Raw genomic sequence first — 21,907 nt, forward strand, 5'->3', positions numbered from 1 at the left:
AAATATGAAAACTTTCTTGTGATTTTCACTTGTGTAATTAACCTAACAGATCTTCTTATCCTCCCTTTAAATAAAAGAGACTGCAAAATAAAGACTACAAATTGTTACATTTTCTGAACTATATTGAGTTTGATTTTAATATATATTCCTACATAATTTTCAGTATTAAATATTTATAGGTGTTGTCCAAAATTACAAAAAATAATAGGCTCATTTTTTCAGAATCAGCAAAATGTACATGGTTCTGTCTTGTTTTCAGTTCAAAGTAGATACACTGCAATGAGAAATGCAGCCTATGAGGAAAAAAGCTGATCATTTTTTGTAATCAAGGACAACTCTTTATATGCCATCATATTTTATTCTGAGACATCTAGCTACTCTAGTTATCTAATCAGCTGATTTTTCAAGTCTGACCAGTGTTGCTTTATGTAGTAATAACTTTGTAATGCTTCAACATATCCCAGCAATTTTGAAAATGTTTTTTCGTGACACATTGTACTTCATGACAGTAGTAAATTTAAGTCAATATAATTAGTGTTAATGAAAATATAGAAAATTTGACAAAAAAATTAGAAAAATTTACAATTTTTAACTTTGATTTTTTATGTCCTCAAAAAATAATAGTCATACTGCACAAAATAATTAATAAATAGCATTTACCACTAGTGATGGGCGAACACTAAAATGCTCAGGTGCTCGTTACTCGGGTCGAGCAAATTAGAATACTTGGGTACTCGGACAGAACAACAAGCCCAATGTAAGACTATGGGAGATCCGAGCATTTTTACAGTGATCCCCCCCTGGAGGTCCTTTTAAGGTCTAAAAACATGTGAAAATGATGGAAACACTGCTCAAATGACACAGGGACATCATGGGGATCAACCCTGGAAGCATTTCTGACTCCTGGTTCACAGCTCTAAACAATGTTGTCAGAGTTTCATGCCATTTTTACCAGTCCACCCAAAAACATACCAAAACGGATTTTGCTGGGAAATATGTAAAGGTACATCCTTTCTAGGTTAATTACTTGTATATAAGGCAAAATATACGACCCCAGACCAAAATGTTCCTCTCCCACTTGGCTATGTTCAGACGCAGCATTTTTTAAGCATTTTTCAACTTTAACATTGTTTTCAACCAATACAAATGCATTTACTTGGAAATATCATTGGAACATTTAACAACCCTAGCTGGCCATGTGGTGTGTGACACATAAGCAGACACATCTTGTTTCATTTATGAATGAGGGACTCAAAGTCACAGGGCCTATTTCTATTGGGGCATCAGGCGGCATTAATCTTCTTAATGGGCCATTATTAAACAGTGGGTCCCCTAAACTGTTATTGCCTATGCAGTGAGTGGATGGGCTTTCACGAGAGGTACAGGAGGGCTTCCAGAAAAAATGATGCATTGAATGCAAGGCCTGACTTGCCCCAAATTTACATGCACCCCAATGAGTTTTTCAAGCCACGTACTGATGGCCACTGGAAAATCCACTTCACGTTATTCATTTTGTACTCCCATTCTGTTTTCTTATGCATTGACTGCAAGGCCTTCCCTGCTACCAAGTCATATGCACCCCAATAAGCCTTTGAACCCATATACTGGATGGGCACAGGAAAATCCACTTCACATTATTCATTTTCCAATTCTGTTTTCTTATGCATTGACAGCAAGGCTTGCCCTGCTGCTAAGTCATCTGCACCCCACTATGCCTTTGAACCCAGGTACTGGATAGGCTCAGGAAAATCCACTTCACATTATTCATTTCATACTCCCATTCTGTTTTCTTATGTACTGACTGCAAGGCCTGCCCTGCTACCAAGTCATATGCACCCCAGTAAGCCGTTGAACCCACATACTGGATGGGCACAGGAAAATCCACTTCACATTATTAATTTTGTACTCCCATTCTGTTTTCTTATGCATTGACAGCAAGGCTTTCCCTGCTGCCAAGTCATCTGCACCCCACTATGCCTTTGAACCCAGATACTGGATAGGCCCAGGAAAATCCACTTCACATTATTCATTTCGTACTCCCATTCTGTTTTCTTATGTACTGACTGCAAGGCCTGCCCTGCTACCAAGTCATATGCACCCCAATAAGCCGTTGAACCCACATACTGGATGGGCACAGGAAAATCCACTTCACATTATTCATTTTGTACTACCATTCTGTTTTCTTATGCATTGACTGCAAGACCTGCCCTGCTGCCAAGTCATCTGCACCCTAATATGCCTTTGAACCCAGGTACTGAATGGGCACAGGAAAATCCTTTACACATTATTCATTTTGTAGTCCCAATCCGTTTTTTTATGCATTGACTGCAAGACCTGCCCTGCTACCAAGTCATATGCACCCCAATAAGCCTTTGAACCCACATACTGGATGGACACAGAAAAATCCGCTTCACATTATTCATTTTGTACTCCCATTCTGTTTTCTTATGCATTGACTGCAAGTCCTGCCCTGCTGCCAAGTCATCTGCACCCCAATATGCCTTTCAACCCAGGTACTGGATGGACCCAGGAATATCCACTTCATAATATTCATTTTGTACTCCCATTCTGTTTTCTTATGCATTGACTGCAAGGCCTGCCCTGCTACCAAGTCATATGCACGCCAACAAGCCTTTGAACCCACATACTGGATGGGCACAAGAAAATCCACTTCACATTATTCATTTTGTACTCCCATTCTGTTTTCTTATGAATTGATAACAAGGCCTGCCCTGCTGCCAAGTCTTCTGCACCCCAATATGCCTTTGAACCCAGGTACTGGATGGGCCCAAGAAAATCCACTTCACATTATTCATTTTGTACACCCATTCTGTTTTCTTATGCACTGACAGCAAGGCCTGCCCTGCTACCAAGTCATTTGCACCCCAATAACCCCAATCCCCCCTTGGAAGAAACATGTAGGAGGGCCTCTTAACAAAAAATGTCCCCTTAAAAAGGAGCGGGTCTCCTAGACTCGGAATGCCCATACACTAAGTGTTTTGGGCTGACAAACATTTTCCCCTGTGGGGCACATCTCAACCTTTTCCATAACAAGTATCTAATGCCCAGCAAGAACCTCCACTCTTGTTAGGATTTCGACACTGGCTGTAGCAGCATGGAACACGTTCACACTGTTGATCTAGTGGCGGCGGATGATGAGACGTGGAGGAAAGCCTGATTAAAAACTATGCCCAATTTAAAGGAGCGGGTCTCCTAAACTTGGAATGCTCATACACTTAGTGTATGGGCTGGCAAATATTTCCCCTGTGAGGTACACCTCATCCTTTTTCAGAACAAGTATTTTATGCACAGCATAACCACCCACCCTTGTTAATAATTCGACACTGGCTGTAGCTGCACAGAACACGTAAACCCTTTTGATCGAGTGGATGTGGATAATGAGACTTGGAGGAAGGCCTGATTAAAAAATAGGCCCAATTTCTAGGAGCGAGTCTCCTAGACTTGGAATGCCCATACACTTAGTGTATGGGCTGGCAAACATTTCCCCTTGGGGTGTACATATCTTTTGTATTTTGGTGACGGGCATCATAACACCCTTGCCAAAACGTAGAGTCGCCGGAGCATGACTGAATACGTTCACCCTGGTGTTCGAGTGGTGGTGGACGGAGAGGATGAGGAGAAGGAGGATGAGGACACCAATTAGCCAAAATCAGGAAGTGTATATCTATGTTTGGTTGTGAAGAGGTGCATGGGAATACACCTCCCAAAAAGCCACTACATTGGAGTTTGTGCTTCGCTGTCATCATTTGGTGGTGTTGACAAGTCAGGCCTAATCCATTCCTTGTTCATTTTTATAAGTCAGCCTGTCTGCATTTTTCATAGAAAGACGAATGCGCTTATCTGTGATAATGCTATCAGCAGCACTAAAAACCTGCTCGGACAAAACGTTAGCGGCAGGGCAGGCCAGGACCTCCAAGGCGTAGAGAGCCAGCTCATGCCACATGGCCAGCTTGGATACCCAATAATTAAAAGGCACGGCGGACGTTTGCACGGTCAGCAAGGTACTCCCTCAGCATCTTAGAAAAGATTGCATTCCTTGTGAGATTACCCCGCGCCTCAGTGCAAGGGTAATGGGAGGGTCTTAGAAAACTGTCCCAGTTATTTATTTAATTACAGCAGGGTTATTTTCATTTTGTCTTTTGTAGGTTTTGTAAGCTTTTTGGTCATGTGAACATGCATTTATATGCTGTATGTGTACCAACTCAAACCAAGCTCAATTTTTGTGTTTTTCCTTTGTATTTTTGCATTCTGTGTAAGCTGGGGTGTGGCCTCCCTCTCCTCAGCTGTAAATGGTATTCAAAAGGCTTCCCCTGACTGGTGTCCAGTGGTTGTGACCCGGTCCTTGTCTGCCCTTATTCACACAGATGTCAACTTTGACACATGATAAGGTTATTAATACTAGACAGTGTAGGACCGCCCCGACCACAGAGTCACCTTGTCGATGGTGTAACGGCTTTTATGCTATGTTTGATCAAATACAGTATTACTAAGAACTCTGTATGATTTAAATGCTCTTTTGCTTTTTATTTATTTAATTACAGCAGGGTTTTTTTCATTTTGTCTTTTGTAGGTTTTGTATGTATTTTTTTTTTGGCTAAATAGTGCTGTATATAAGTACAGTGCCAGACAGCAAAAACATTGATTTAGGGCTAAAAAGACCAAAATTTTTAGCAAAAGGATGGATGAGGAGTGTCACAGATATACCACACTGTAAAATATGTGGCCTGTATGTGTTTTTGGGGGCGGTTCAGCAAAATAGTATCAAGAAATTGTGCAAGACACTAAAAACAAATCTACTAAACCGTACCACATAAAAATTAAATATTTCTCTGAGCACTCAAAAGGGATGTTTAGGACCCCTTTCAAATTGCTGGATTTTCACGCTGTGCTAGGAAAAGGATCTGGCTGTATTGTGCACTGTCAAAAAGCATATGGAGGGAAAAAAAGGGCTATGAATTGCTTTGCAATAAAAAAAAGCTCTATTAGCCCTGGCCAAAAAAATTTCAAAGCCAATTACACCTGGGGCTTGGTATATACGGCCAATATATCCTACCCCTAATAATGCAACCTGTCAATCACTGCATGACCAAAATAAAGATGGCTGTGGCGTTTCATTGCCTGGCAGACAATCCCTGCATAGTGATTGGGTCTCTAAAGTCCGCCAGAAAAGTTGGGTTGAGACCCGAGCTCCCGCCAAGTAATCCCGGAAATGCTCGGTGCTCGCCGAGTACACCGAGTACCGTGATACTCAGGCGAGTAACGAGTAGTGGCGAGCACGATCGTTCATCACTATTTACCACATGTCTCTTTTATGTAAACATAATTTTTGAAGCATATTTTTATGTTAGAAAGTTAGAAGGGTTAAAAAATTTGCAGTAATTTTTCATTTTTCAAACAAAACGTACTAATCCCATCATTTTAGTGACCACTCCACTTTTAAACAAAACTCCTAAACAAAACCCCACTGTAAAAACAGCACACCTAACAGCATTCAGGAAGTTTGTTAACCCTTCAGGTGCTTCACAGGAATGATAGCAAAGTGAAAAAAAAGTAATAAAAAAACATGCATTTCTCTAAAATGTTGCTTTAGCTTCAAATTTTTTATTTTGATGAGGATAACAGGTGAAAGTGGACCACCAAATTTGTTGTGCAATTTATCATGAGCACGTGGATATTTAATATGTAGGGTAAAACTACTGTTTGGGTACGTGTCAGGGCTCTGAAGGGATAGATTGTTATTTGACTTTTTGAGTACAGATTTATTTAGAATAGATGCCATGTCATACTTGTGTTGCCACTGTTGTGCCAAAACAGCAGAAGGTTCCCAAAAGTAACTCTATTTGGAGACAACACCCCTCTAGGAATTTATCTAGGAGTATGGCGAATATTTTCAACACACGAATGCTTCAAGGAACTTGAAAACATTGGAACATAAAAATATTTTTTTTTATTTTTGTCACAAAAATATTTCTTTAGCCCCAATTTTTTCATTTTCACAAGGATAATAGGAGAAAATCGATCACAACATTTTTTTATGCAATTTCTCCTGAGTAATCCGATGCCTCATTTGTGGGGGGAAACTACTGTTTAGGCACATGGCAGGGCTCAGAAAGGAAGACTCGCTATTTGACTTTTTGTGCACAGATTCGGAAGGAATAGACTGTGGACGCGATGTTGCATTGGAAGAGCTGCTGAGGTGACAAAACAGCAGAAACCCCTCTTAGAGAACTCCATTTTGGAAACTATACCACTTGAGGAATTTGTCTATGGATATATTGAGCATTATAAACCCATGGGTGATTCACTGGATAGTGTAACATTGCGCTATGGAAATGAAAAATTTTTTTTTTTGCTAAAATGTTGTTTTAGCCTCAAGTTTTAAATATTCAAAAGAGTAATTCGGAGAAAATGGACCATATAATTTGTTGCTTACACCCTATATGAGGTCTGAAACTACTCTTCAGACACAGCGCAAAGCGCTGAAGAGAAGGAGCACCATATTAGAGTACAGATTTTACTGGAATGGATTGCGGGTGCCGGGTCACATTGAAAGCATCCCTGATGTGCCAGAACAGCACCCCCACATAAGTGACCCCATTTTACAAACTTCACCTTTAGGGAATACATCTAGTGATTCAGTGAGCATATTGATACCACATGTGTATCACAAAATATTATACCATTGAATGGTGACGAAGTTATAATTACATATCTACTACTTAAATGTTATTTTAGCCCCAGATTTTTCATTTTCACAAGGGAAATACATAAAACAGGCCTTATAAATTGTGCATAATTTCACCTGAATATGGTAATACCCTATATGTGACTGTACAGTACTGTTTAGCCACAGGGCAGGGCTCAAGAGGGAAGGTGCAGTACTTGACTGACTTTTGCAATGTAGAGTTTTCTACAATATTTTTCAGACTCCATTTGCAGAGCCCTTAAGTGCCAGAATAGCAAACATACCCTAAAGTGACCGCTTTTTGAAATTTACACCCTTCTAGGAAATCATCCATGGCTGGATTGACAATTTTGTCTTCATTGTAGATTTCCTGAAACAAACATGCAGTGGAAGATGCAGCGTAAAAGTAAAAATATATTATTGGAGTCCCCCATACATTGTGCATGGTTTTTGCTTTTGGAGCAAAGCATCCATAAATTAGACGGTCTCTCATTGCTACAGTGATACCAAACATGAGTGCTAACTGTGGTTTAGGCCCCTGTGATGAAGAAAGCAGGATTTAGTGCTCCAATGTTGAATAGCAAGGTCTTTTAGTATGATAATGAGATAAGGCAAAAACAGAACTTCAAAGCTTGAGTAGGAGCCATGCCAGCAGGGGGCAGAAAGGTGTCTGGGGCCTTCAATTAGAATATACCTGTCAGCTGGACACATAAATACACATCCATTGTCTCTCCCAGCTGCTCTGACTCCATCCTAGGATCATGGATTATGAGCACACCTTTCGAGTTATAGACTCATAAAAAATATCTGCGTGATCCTGAGGAAATCGCGCATCTGACAGTGTGACTCCTGAGTCGGTGAGGGCTCTGGGACCTGAGATATAGAGATTGGCCCTCCACAGCGACCCAGTGGGGCCATGTTTGCTTTCCACACGACAGGCAAAACAAACCGCATTCACTGGTACCTCTCGTGTCCTGATCCGATCATCCTGGAGGAAGTTACCCCCTTTCTTAGATATTGGGAATAAGTTCTGCAGGGAGCTAAAGGGTGGAGCTTATTAGCCCACCCTCTGACACAGGGGGTGGAACCCAGCATGCTTAAGAACTAGCAGCACATGGCAGAGTCTCACTCTCACAGAAGAACCAGATGATGATGATCTAAGAAGGAACTGGGGACAGATCCGCCAAGGGAGCCGTGGCATGCGCTTTGGGGTCTGTCCAGCAACTAAGATTCTTGTACCTGTGGACTGCAGAGCTCCCGGCATCCACATGTAACCTACAACCTGGTAAATTGACCTCCAGCTTAATATCTCTAAGTCTTGTACCATTATTGTTATATTTTACTCTGACTGCAAATCCACTGTAATTCCATTGTATAGCTTACTGTATATTTCTGTAATTATCTAGTGCACCCTTAAGGCAATTAAACCATGAAATTAATCTTGGGCTGATGCTTTTACTCTGATTACGAATCTTACAATACCCAGCGGGTAACAGGACATCCTCCCCGGCGGCCATTTGCACTAGGTGCAGTTCCCTTACTGACCTGAGAGACAAAGGGGGCGCCAGAGAGCTGTGCCTGTATAGTTACGTCACATTGGTGACGTGGGAGGAACCGGTATTTCCTTCACAGCCCCTTTTTGGTCTCAGAAGGGAGAGGAGCTTTTGGATTTTGAAGTTCAGATATCTCAGGATTTCGTTGGTAACATGAAAATCCCCTATATTTCTGTTAACAAATTATGGACCTGAGTGGGGGTTTGTTTTTATGGATTGAGTTGAAGATTTTATTGGTAACATTTTGGGGCACATAACATTTTGGATCACATCACATTTATCCTGGGCTCTACACTGACCACTTACATCTAAATCTCTGAAATACGTAATTCAGATGAAACCTCCGATGGATCCATTCACTATAATGAGGCAAGTTTGGTTCTGCAGTGTCCATCTTTTCAGAAGTGCACAAAACTGTAGCCGACCATGCTTTTATGCATAAAAAATATCATAATAAGTTGAACACCGCCAGATCATATGCCCGGAAGAAGTCCAAAATGACCCCATATGAATCATTATAGGGAATGTTCTGCTGGGAATTTTGTGTAAATAATGTATTTCAGATGAAACCCCCGATGTTAGTATTCAGTTTAGAACACATGATAAATCTGAGCCGAGCCTTACTGAAATCTTTGGAGGTAGAATGAACATATTAGGAGGCAGAATTAACAAATCAACAGCATTTCAATAAATGGTTTAATTAATTTTTTACGCTGTTCAATATATGGTGCAAGTGATAAGACTATTTTATTATTTAGTTCACTACGATCACAATGATAACGGATTTATATATTTTTTAGGTTTTGCTATCATCACACTAAAAAAATGCTTCTTTTCTGCAGTTTTGTATCAACATATTTTGAGTGTTACAATTTATCTATTTTTCTACCGACAGTCACGTGACGGCTTGTTTTTTACATGGAATGAGTTGGAGATTTTATTGGTACCATTTTTCAAACATAATATTATTTGATCACTTTTTACTCTGATTTTTGGGAGTTGAAATTAGCAAAAAGCAGCAATACATTTTATACAAATAGGAATTTTTTTATTGTTTTTTACACCATGTGCTAAAAGTGATTAGACATCTTTATTAGTTATGAGCGAGCGTGCTCGTCACTACTCGTCACTCGCTCAAGCATCAGTGTGCTCAGGATGTTTGTTATTCAGTGAGTATTTTTTTAATTCTGCTAGTCAGTGTAATCCTGTAGCCATCTTGGTTGTGACACTGCTGTGAATAGCTTGCCGCATAGCGTCATCAGGTCTACATAAGACAAGTGATGCTATGCTCGTCACACTGTACACCGGAAACAGGCAGAGTAAGGAGATATGATGATGAGAGATGGAAAGAATTGTAGCTGCATATTAGCCAGGGATTCAACTACATTTATATTTCTTTTAATTACAACAACAGGCCTTCTTAGGGCTAAATATAATAAATAGTAATACTGCTGATAGCAGCACTTATAGAGAGATCGTGCTGAAACGATCGTGTCGGACAGTATACGGTGAATGGCATGTCCTTTATACTGCAGCCTGCAACTGATACCAAAACCACTTCTCAGGGCTATTCACATTTCCATTTATAGATTCTGGCTTCTCGCCCTGCCCATTTCAAGCAGGACATGAGGAAATCAATGCATAAATATTTGAGCAACCATGCTCTCAAGAAGGCGACGGTGGAAAAACACAATTACTGTTGAAGGAGGTGAATGATGATGAGACACAATTGCCAACAAGTGATGCTATTACATCAGGAAGTCAGGAGGATGACCAGAGTGTGGAAGTCGAAGACGAGGTGGTGGAGGATGAAGTCACTGACCCAACCTGGGAAATTGACTTGCAGAGAGAGGACAGCAGCTAAAAGTTTTGGTGTTATCATTCATATTCTCTTAAAAAAGGTCAAGAAAGCAAAAATTCTGCTGGGGTATGTAAACTTTTGAGCACAACTGTAGATGTAACCCCTGGATGGCTTGAGTAAAGTACCCCTGTCTAGAGGGTGCAGAGTCGTTGGGGATTTTGGGTTTAGGTCTGGACAGTGTATGTGGTTTGAGGCCCTGGACCAGGATGAACCTAGCGTCAATCAAGTTAAACCCTGCCCCACTGTCCAGAAAGGCAGAAATAACCACCATGTTGGATTAATTTCAAAAGGCATAAAACATTGTGTCCTACCCACGGAGGAGATATGTACACCCGGGTTGCTAACCTTCCTGCAACCTGGGCTCCTTTGTTTTCCAGCAGATGTTAACAGTGAGATAGGGAAAGGAATGTGTCCATGAAATGGCCCTTTGCGCCACAGTACAAACATACTCCTGCATTGCGCCGTACAGCAAACTGCATTCCATAATATGTTGCCCCACCCAACTGCATGGGTTCCTCAGAGGCCTTAGACCAGGTTTCTCTTGGCCCCCGACCTCTTGCATATTGGGGTGTCTCTTTATATCTCTGATGATGAAGATGGCAATCCACCTGTATAGCCAGAGACATGGCAGCCTCAGGGGAAACTGGAGTCTAATACAGGTGTATTGTAAGGGTTCCAATGGATTGTGATGAATAAGAAAATGCTCACACAAGAATTGAATTTACTAAATTGATTTACTTAATAAGTGATAAGATCAAATAATAAACTTTATAAAACTATAAATGCATATGCATTAATCAGAAACAGGCATTATTCATACATTACATTATTCAGATAGACGTCGACCAGTCATCCTCCATGAGCCAAGAGAGAGCGAGAACATGTGTCCTAGTTCTTTTAATATGTCCAGCTAAAAGGTGTGTCCAGCCCCACCATATGGGGAATGATGTCACAAGTCTATTGTCCATTGGCTATAAACACATCCCCTCAATACCTGTTTTAACCAGTATATAATACAGGAAGCTAGAGGAGGCCTCATGTGTGCCACATGGCAGAAATACAGCAAGCTGGAGGAGGGGCTTCAGAGTACAAGATAACATCCATGGGGAAAGTTAACACACCCAATCTAATTAAGGTAGTTGCCTTGAATATCAATGGTCCTTTGTTGGTAGATAAGTGTAAGCCAGTTATTTGCTCTGCTTGGACAATTTGACCATCTGGTTGAAACAAGTTTCAATGACCTTCTTGGAAGGTTCAAAGAGCTGATTGAAACTATATCAATAGTTGGTATTAATTAATTGGAGTGTTGAAACCATTAAAAATAACTCATAGTATACATTCCACCCCTTGGTTTCAATCACTTTAATTAATTAACCTGCCACTAAACTATACCATTTTTCATTATTTGCATTGCTCATTTATATATATATTTTATTTATTTGCTACCAATAGAAAACCGCTTTGGTAAAAATTAACATCCTGGGCTTAAAACGGAAAAAATCAAAACAAAAACAACATTGGACCAACAGGTAATGAAATATCAAATGTCTGTAGAAATCTTCTTTCTTCGGATCTTCTTGACAGCAATTTTTAAATGGGTCTCTGTTGCAGGGAAAGCACGGGGATTATTATGCTCTCATCACTTTGGGGTGACTTCACTACTTTCCCTGGTTAGCAAAAGAACAGACTCTAAAGAACAGCCTGTCCCTGCCCTTCATGACATTAACCCCTCGTTTCTCCAAAGCAATGGGTGAGAGAAGTGCAGGTGTCCATGGCTGAGCATAAGAGTACCTTTCATCTTCTATTGCTGCAGCTGTTCAGGGCCTCACTTTATATGCCATTTGCATCAGCTGGCAGTCATGAGGATTCACCCTGGTGACGGTTCAGCATCATCTGGGCTCAGTCTCAGCGCTCAATTGTACATCTTCAGTTTACACACAAGACACAGCCTGCACTGAGTGAAAGTGAAGTTCACAATCATACTTGAAAGTTCCAAAGTCTTGGCAGAGCTAACTCAGTCCAAAGCAACAGTCCAAAATAACTCAGTCCTGGTGGCTTGTTTTCCACCCCTTGATCAAATGAATCAAACAAAATTACCGTAGGTTTGTTGGTCCATATTAATTGTGCCCAGAATGACCTTTGAAATTTTCTACTGTAGCAAATATTTCTACTTTAGATAATAATACTACATAAAATATATATCATATGTGTATGGACTTATACACTGATCAAACACATCAAATTCATGTCAATCACATTTGCATAAGAACGATGATCATAATTACCAGTACAATCATGTTCATGGAGATCACAAAATAATGTTACTACTAATCAGAATCAGTACAATTACATGTTAAGTTAAACCGAACCCAAACCAATTTGCTATTAACCCAATTCTAGCAAATTATTATTTTTACATAATATACACATTACATCAACACACTCTCTGGCTAAACCTAATGCACTCATTCAGTAGATTCTCATTTATATATAGACAAACACACACCTTGGGTACCCACACATTTGCATTGTATGACTCAGGTTTAGGTGAACAAAGCTATATCAAGACATTAACAAACTAGCATTCATTGAAATCATTTAACATATATATATTCTTCAAAACCCAATTTGCACGGGAGCTCCCAAAAAATAAAAAATGTTAAAACTCAAAAATAAGTCATAAAATATAATCTTATATTAGATGGACTCCTTTTTCACTACTGCAGGAATGAACTATTTACTGTGCACTGTATTTACATGTTAATTAAATGGCCAAGGTTTCTTCTTTCACTCCTGCAAACAAAAGGTTAATTACACACCCCACCCCCCAATCCAACATGTATGGACTGAAAAGAGAAAAAACAATTCCTTTAAAAACCAAGAATGCTAAACACAGTACAATTAAAATTCAGAAAAGGTCATACAAAAATATACCAAATAAAAAATAAAAATACCACATGAATTTTTCTTTGGCTGTGAACCAATTTTAATCAAGGGATATCCATGACAAATACACAAAGCACATACTGTGACAAAGACAACACTTAGTACAAATAAGTCATCTATTTATCTTGTCAACCCCCAGTATATTATCAGTCATCTAACCTTAGGTCAGTCTTAAATTCATTGTCTGTATGGTCACTCCCTCTTTTACTTGTATGTTCCTCTCATGGCTCCCACATACAGAATCATCTTATATCTGCTGTGGTCTTTTGCCTTTTAAAACATCAAGGTCTATTACAAACCCTCAGGTGAGGAATGCACATTTATGCATCACCAAGACCAAACCCAATTCATCATATATCAGCCAGTGCATACGTCACAGTATGCTCACAGGAGTATTTCTCATCATATATCGGCCAGTGCATACGTCACAGTATGCTCACAGGAGTATTTCTCTAAGAAACTCTAGAATGAAAACAAACATCAATAGACATAAAAAAAAATGGCAAAACTGTTCAAACAACAATTTTCAGGGATATTCAGTTACTTTTATAATTAGTCCAGGAGGGAATCTTGGCAGGGGGTGTAGTATGCCATGGTATTGGAAGAGTGCAAAGGGCGGTTACAGTGGGGGCTTTGCATGCCTCCTTCAGGTGTCCCACCTCTATCTTTCCAACCCCCTATCTCATTTGTCGCCACCCTCTTGGGCCTGGCGAGTTGCAATTTACCTTTCCTCCTCAGATCTTGCCATCTCCTCAACAGGTCACTTGTAGAGATCCCATCTATCTCCTGGAATGGAACTCCACTAGCTATCAATTCACAAAACAACTCTTTCCTGCTCTTTCTAATTTGAGTATCATCCTTTCTTGATCTACTCTCTCTACTGTACTATTTTTTGATACTTTTGATCTCTCTAGAGCAGATAGCTGGGAGATTAGATTGCATGCTGTGTAGACAGTAGTGGAATTTCCCATAAGTGCACTGAACATAGTGAATAATGGGGCTTTGTAAGCAGCTGGGGCACCTTCTATGAACTTATTCTTCATCAATACCGTCAATATTGCAGCATCTGGTCCCTTCCAATCCTCAACAACAGCAAAGTAATCATTCAGATCTGGCACAGGATTGCGAGTTATGCCACCTATACCTGCGATTTCTCTCAATCTCTGAACTCCATCTGCAAGAGTCTCCCATCGTGTCTGTGGTATTAATTCCATGGGAGAGTCATACACATGTGCCAAAGAATCCCTCACCAAATGCAGCAAAGAGAAAGTCTCTGTAGTGTCCCTTGCACGCTTCATTTTTAGACGCACCATAGGATCAATACAAATACTACAAAGTCCTATTGCCTCAAGACGGTTCAAGATTATAGTATCGGCTCCCTGATCCCATAATCTGAGAATCCATGCTAACAAAGGTTCTCCTGCTTGCTGCCTGTACCTGGTAGCTAATTCTGTTAATTCTCCTGCTGTATAATTCCTAGTTTCTTCGGTCATTGAAGCTTCTGCTCCTGTAGCTGCGTTTCCTGCATCCATCCTATCTCCACTACGCTGTGTGACTTCTCTCCTAGTTTTAGTAGTCACAATCGGTCTGGCTTGCTTTTCTTCCCCATTTGTCTCGCTGTCAGAGCCTTCCCATTCTAGCAAATCTGACCATTTCTCATGTGCAATCATGGTTCTAATCTGTGTAGTATGAATATCTGACACTGGCCGCTGTCTCCTCCTGCGCCTATTCTTATTCACATTTTTCATTACATAAGCTTTAAAATTCCTTTGCATATTGTCATGCTGTTTCATTTGGTCTCTCAAGGCTGATTGCAAGCTAATCCTTTGCTCTATAGCTGTATGCAGCTCTAAACGCAAATGATCTATCTGCTCCTGTAAGCTTTGAGACACTTGCACAAAAATCCATCCAACGGCTGCTGCAGCTTTCTGCTCTTTTGCATCATATCTTGAGAGATCAAATTTTGCAGCCACTTCCTGGGGATTTGATAACCGCTGTCCCTCCATATACTTGTTACATTCCTGTGCCATTGGGGACCACTTTCCTGGTAACACCCATTCTGGCAAAGATCTGACACTACTCTCAACTGCTTTCCTACTCTTAACAAACTTATTCAATTTTGCAAACATTTTTATTCAAAACAATCCCACTTCTGACACCAATTTGTATTGTAAGGGTTCCAATGGATTGTGATGAATAAGAAAATGCTCACACAAGAATTGAATTTACTAAATTGATTTACTTAATAAGTGATAAGATCAAATAATAAATTTTATAAAACTATAAATACATATGCATTAATCAGAAACAGACATTATTCATAATTACATTATTCAGATAGACGTCGACCAGTCATCCTCCATGAGCCAAGAGAGAGCGAGAACATGTGTCCTAGTTCTTTTAATATGTCCAGCTAAAAGGTGTGTCCAGCCCCACCATATGGGGAATGATGTCACAAGTCTATTGTCCATTGGCTATAAACACATCCCCTCAATACCTGTTTTAACCAGTATATAATACAGGAAGCTAGAGGAGGCCTCATGTGTGTCACATGGCAGAAATACAGCAAGCTGGAGGAGGGGCTTCAGAGTACAAGATAACATCCATGGGGAAAGTTAAAACACCCAATCTAATTAAGGTAGTTTCCTTGAATATCAATGGTCCTTTGTTGGTAGATAAGTGTAAGCCAGTTATTTGCTCTGCTTGGACAATTTGACCATCTGGTTGAAACAAGTTTCAATGACCTTCTTGGAAGGTTCAAAGAGCTGATTGAAACTATATCAATAGTTGGTATTAATTAATTGGAGTGTTGAAACCATTAAAAATAACTCACAGTATACATTCCACCCCTTGGTTTCAATCACTTTAATTAATTAACCTGCCACTAAACTATACCATTTTTCATTATTTGCATTGCTCATTTATATATATATTTTATTTATTTGCTACCAATAGAAAACCGCTTTGGTAAAAAATAACATCCTGGGCTTAAAACGGAAAAAATCAAAACAAAAACAACATTGGACCAACAGGTAATGAAATATCAAATGTCTGTAGAAATCTTCTTTCTTCGGATCTTCTTGACCGCAATTTTTAAATGGGTCTCTGTTGCAGGGAAAGCACGGGGATTATTATGCCCTCATCACTTTGGGGTGACTTCACTACTTTCCCTGGTTAGCAAAAGAACAGACTCTAAAGAACAGCCTGTCCCTGCCCTTCATGACATTAACCCCTCGTTTCTCCAAAGCAATGGGTGAGAGAAGTGCAGGTGTCCATGGCTGAGCATAAGAGTACCTTTCATCTTCTATTGCTTCAGCTGTTCAGGGCCTCACTTTATATGCCATTTGCATCAGCTGGCAGTCATGAGGATTCACCCTGGTTGACTGTTCAGCATCATCTGGGCTCAGTCTCAGCACTCAATTGGACATCTTCAGCCTACACACAAGACACAGCCTGCACTGAGTGAAAGTGAAGTTCACAATCATACTTGAAAGTTCCAAAGTCTTGGCAGAGCTAACTCAGTCCAAAGCAACAGTCCAAAATAACTCAGTCCTGGTGGCTTGTTTTCCACCCCTTGATCAAATGAATCAAACAAAATTACCGTAGGTTTGTTGGTCCAAATTAATTGTGCCCAGAATGACCTTTGAAATTTTCTACTGTAGCAAATATTTCTACTCTAGATAATAATACTACATAAAATATATATCATATGTGTATGGACTTATACACTGATCAAACACATCAAATTCATGTCAATCACATTTGCATAATAACGATGATCATAATTACCAGTACAATCATGTTCATGGAGATCACAAAATAATGTTACTACTAATCAGAATCAGTACAATTACATGTTAAAGAAAACCGAACCCAAGCCAATTTGCTATTAACCCAATTCTAGCAAATTATTATTTTTACATAATATGCACATTACATCAACACACTCTCTGGCTAAACCTAATGCACTCATTCAGTAGATTCTCATTTATATATAGACAAACACACACCTTGGGTACCCACACATTTGCATTGTATGACTCAGGTTTAGGTGAACAAAGCTATATCAAGACATTAACAAACTAGCATTCATTGAAATCATTTAACATATATATATTCTTCAAAACCCAATTTGCACGGGAGCTCCCAAAAAATAAAAAATGTTAAAACTCAAAAATAAGTCATAAAATATAATCTTATATTGGGTAGATGGACTCCTTTTTCACTACTGCAGGAATGAACTATTTACTGTGCACTGTATTTACATGTTAATTAAATGGCCAAGGTTTCTTCTTTCACTCCTGCAAACAAAAGGTTAATTACACACCCCACCCCCCAATCCAACATGTATGGACTGAAAAGAGAAAAAACAATTCCTTTAAAAACCAAGAATGCTAAACACAGTACAATTAAAATTCAGAAAAGGTCATACAAAAATATACCAAATAAAAAATAAAAATACCACATGAATTTTTCTTTGGCTGTGAACCAATTTTAATCAAGGGATATCCATGACAAATACACAAAGCACATACAGTGACAAAGACAACACTTAGTACAAATAAGTCATCTATTTATCTTGTCAACCCCCAGTATATTATCAGTCATCTAACCTTAGGTCAGTCTTAAATTCATTGTCTGTATGGTCACTCCCTCTTTTACTTGTATGTTCCTCTCATGGCTCCCACATACAGAATCATCTTATATCTGCTGTGGTCTTTTGCCTTTTAAAACATCAAGGTCTATTACAAACCCTCAGGTGAGGAATGCACATTTATGCATCACCAAGACCAAACCCAATTCATCATATATCAGCCAGCGCATACGTCACAGTATGCTCACAGGAGTATTTCTCTAAGAAACTCTAGAATGAAAACAAACATCAATAGACATATTGTCATGCTGTTTCATTTGGTCTCTCAAGGCTGATTGCAAGCTAATCCTTTGCTCTATAGCTGTATGCAGCTCTAAACGCAAATGATCTATCTTCTCCTGTAAGCTTTGAGACACTTGCACAAAAATCCATCCAACGGCTGCTGCAGCTTTCTGCTCTTTTGCATCATATCTTGAGAGATCAAATTTTGCAGCCACTTCCTGGGGATTTGATAACCGCTGTCCCTCCATATACTTGTTACATTCCTGTGCCATTGGGGACCACTTTCCTGGTAACACCCATTCTGGCAAAGATCTGACACTACTCTCAACTGCTTTCCTATTCTTAACAAACTTATTCAATTTTGCAAACATTTTTATTCAAAACAATCCCACTTCTGACACCAATTTGTATTGTAAGGGTTCCAATGGATTGTGATGAATAAGAAAATGCTCACACAAGAATTGAATTTACTAAATTGATTTACTTAATAAGTGATAAGATCAAATAATAAACTTTATAAAACTATAAATACATATGCATTAATCAGAAACAGACATTATTCATACATTACATTATTCAGATAGACGTCAACCAGTCATCCTCCATGAGCCAAGAGAGAGCGAGAACATGTGTCCTAGTTCTTTTAATGTGTCCAGCTAAAAGGTGTGTCCAGCCCCACCATATGGGGAATGATGTCACAAGTCTATTGCCATTGGCTATAAACACATCCCCTCAATACCTGTTTTAACCAGTATATAATACAGGAAGCTAGAGGAGGCCTCATGTGTGCCACATGGCAGAAATACAGCAAGCTGGAGGAGGGGCTTCAGAGTACAAGATAACATCCATGGGGAAAGTTAACACACCCAATCTAATTAAGGTAGTTGCCTTGAATATCAATGGTCCTTTGTTGGTAGATAAGTGTAAGCAAGTTATTTGCTCTGCTTGGACAATTTGACCATCTGGTTGAAACAAGTTTCAATGACCTTCTTGGAAGGTTCAAAGAGCTGATTGAAACTATATCAATAGTTGGTATTAATTAATTGGAGTGTTGAAACCATTAAAAATAACTCATAGTATACAACAGGGCTAAGGCATTGTTCACCCTTACTGGCAGCCCTTCACAGAACTGGCTATGGAGTGTGGCGTCATTCCACTTAGTGTCAGTGGACCACCTCTGAAGCTCAGAGTAATATTCCTCCACTGGCCGATCCCCCTGCTGAAGCTGACGTAGTGTGGACTCAGCCAGGTCGATGCTATCGGGGTCGTCATATATATGACCCAGCGCCAGAGAAAGTTTCTCCACCTTCTAGAATGACTGGGAGTAAGATGAGAGAAAGAATGCCTGTGTTTGGGGGTCACCCTGAAAGAGAGAGATTACTCTCACCCCCTTTTGCTCCTTGGTTCCTGAGGATACAAGGACGTAACTTGAAGTAAAGTGTAGAGGCCTCCCTGAAAATAAGAAAATTGCCACGCCCCCAGAGAAACTGTCAGGCAAAGCAATCTTGGGCTCCACTAAGGGTTGCCTGTGAGTCATGGTCCCCAAACCTGATGTCTTAGGGTTCTGCAAACCGACAGTGCATGGATCTTCCACCTCCAGGCTCTGCTGCTACAGTTGCCCTATCAGAGCAGTGATAGGATCCAGAATGGATAAAAAAAAATGGTTTCAGTAAGAGCTAAGGTCAAGACTGTGTTGCCAGGTTTCCCGGGATCAGGGGCTCCTTCCCTGTCCCTAATGCTAGGGGCGCCCTAGCTCGCCCTGTTCCCCAGATTACTTCTGATGATGTTGGGGCCACATACGTTGCCTTAGCTCCTGAATCCACCCTTAGTCTGTACCTTTCCCCCACCCAGGGAAGAGGGGAGTAGTAGTGTACCATAATACACCAACCAGACCAACAAGGTAATACAAACAGGGTAACGAAAAATGCCAAACATACAAAGATACTCACACATATAACAGAAGAATGAACCGGGGAGTGGAGGATGGGGTTAAACCAAAGTAGGAGAATAAAGGGAAATATCACACACTCAAAGCTAGCAACAGTCACATATAAACCTAATAGACGCTGCAGTCTTCTGGCTCCTCTCTGTCGTGGTAAACCTTTGACATTTTTGTATGAAATTCTTTTTGATACTTTTTTTATATAGTGGATTCTTCTGCTTCTTCTTGGCTTCTGTAGGTTATATACAGTGGGGAAAAAAAGTATTTAGTCAGTCAGCAATAGTGCAAGTTCCACCACTTAAAAAGATGAGAGGCGTCTGTAATTTACATCATAGGTAGACCTCAACTATGGGAGACAAACTGAGAAAAAAAATCCAGAAAATCACATTGTCTGTTTTTTTTCATTTTATTTGCATATAATGGTGGAAAATAAGTATTTGGTCAGAAACAAAATTTCATCTCAATACTTTGTGATATATCCTTTGTTGGCAATGACAGAGGTCAAACGTTTTCTGTAAGTCTTCACAAGGTTGCCACACACTGTTGTTGGTATGTTGGCCCATTCCTCCATGCAGATCTCCTCTAGAGCAGTGATGTTTTTGGCTTTTCGCTTGGCAACACGGACTTTCAACTCCCTCCAAAGGTTTTCTATAGGGTTGAGATCTGGAGACTGGCTAGGCCACTCCAGGACCTTGAAATGCTTCTTACGAAGCCACTCCTTCGTTGCCCTGGCGGTGTGCTTTGGATCATTGTCATGTTGAAAGACCCAGCCACGTTTCATCTTCAATGCCCTTGCTGATGGAAGGAGGTTTGCACTCAAAATCTCACGATACATGGCCCCATTCATTCTTTCATGTACCCGGATCAGTCGTCCTGGCCCCTTTGCAGTGAAACAGCCCCAAAGCATGATGTTTCCACCACCATGCTTTACAGTAGGTATGGTGTTTGATGGATGCAACTCAGTATTCTTTTTCCTCCAAACACGACAAGTTGTGTTTCTACCAAACAGTTCCAGTTTGGTTTCATCAGACCATAGGACATTCTCCCAAAACTCCTCTGGATCATCCAAATGCTCTCTAGCAAACTTCAGACGGGCCCGGACATGTACAGGCTTAAGCAGTGGGACACATCTGGCACTGCAGGATCTGAGTCCATGGTGGCGTAGTGTGTTACTTATGGTAGGCCTTGTTACATTGGTCCCAGCTCTCTGCAGTTCATTCACTAGGTCCCCCCGCGTGGTTCTGGGATTTTTGTTCACCGTTCTTGTGATCATTCTGACCCCACGGGGTGGGATTTTGCGTGGAGCACCAGATCGAGGGAGATTATCAGTGGTCTTGTATGTCTTCCATTTTCTAATTATTGCTCCCACAGTTGATTTCTTCACTCCAAGCTGGTTGGCTATTGCAGATTCAGTCTTCCCAGCCTGGTGCAGGGCTACAATTTTGTTTCTGGTGTCCTTTGACAGCTCTTTGGTCTTCACCATAGTGGAGTTTGGAGTCAGACTGTTTGAGGGTGTGCACAGGTGTCTTTTTATACTGATAACAAGTTTAAACAGGTGCCATTACTACAGGTAATGAGTGGAGGAAAGAGGAGACTCTTAAAGAAGAAGTTACAGGTCTGTGAGAGCCAGAAATCTTGATTGCGTGTTTCTGACCAAATACTTATTTTCCACCATAATATGCAAATAAAATGAAAAAAAAAACAGACAATGTGATTTTCTGGATTTTTTTTTCTCAGTTTGTCTCCCATAGTTGAGGTCTACCTATGATGTAAATTACAGACGCCTCTCATCTTTTTAAGTGGTGGAACTTGCACTATTGCTGACTGACTAAATACTTTTTTTCCCCACTGTATAGCTTTGTATGAGGATGAAGGGATCTTTGATTTCTTTGAGGATCATGACATGTTCTTATGGCTACTATTGGCAGCATGCGATCATGTCGCTGTGATGCTGATCAGATGTGGGAGGGAGATCTCTCTTATAACCTATTAAATTCTGGGATCACTATTGCGCGCAGCATTT

At 40.2% G+C, this 21,907-nt stretch overlaps 1 protein-coding gene across 1 annotated transcript in view; it reads left to right on the top strand.

Moving 5' to 3' along the window:
- The window catches only part of LRRC2 (leucine rich repeat containing 2), a 608,842-nt gene that overhangs the window by 585,858 nt on the left and 1,077 nt on the right, over positions 1 to 21,907 (top strand). The window lies entirely within an intron of this gene.

The sequence above is a fragment of the Dendrobates tinctorius genome, unplaced genomic scaffold (assembly GCF_039654945.1).
Source record: "Dendrobates tinctorius isolate UK_male_01 unplaced genomic scaffold, ASM3965494v1 ptg000044l, whole genome shotgun sequence".
In the NCBI taxonomy this organism is placed as follows: domain Eukaryota; kingdom Metazoa; phylum Chordata; class Amphibia; order Anura; family Dendrobatidae; genus Dendrobates; species Dendrobates tinctorius.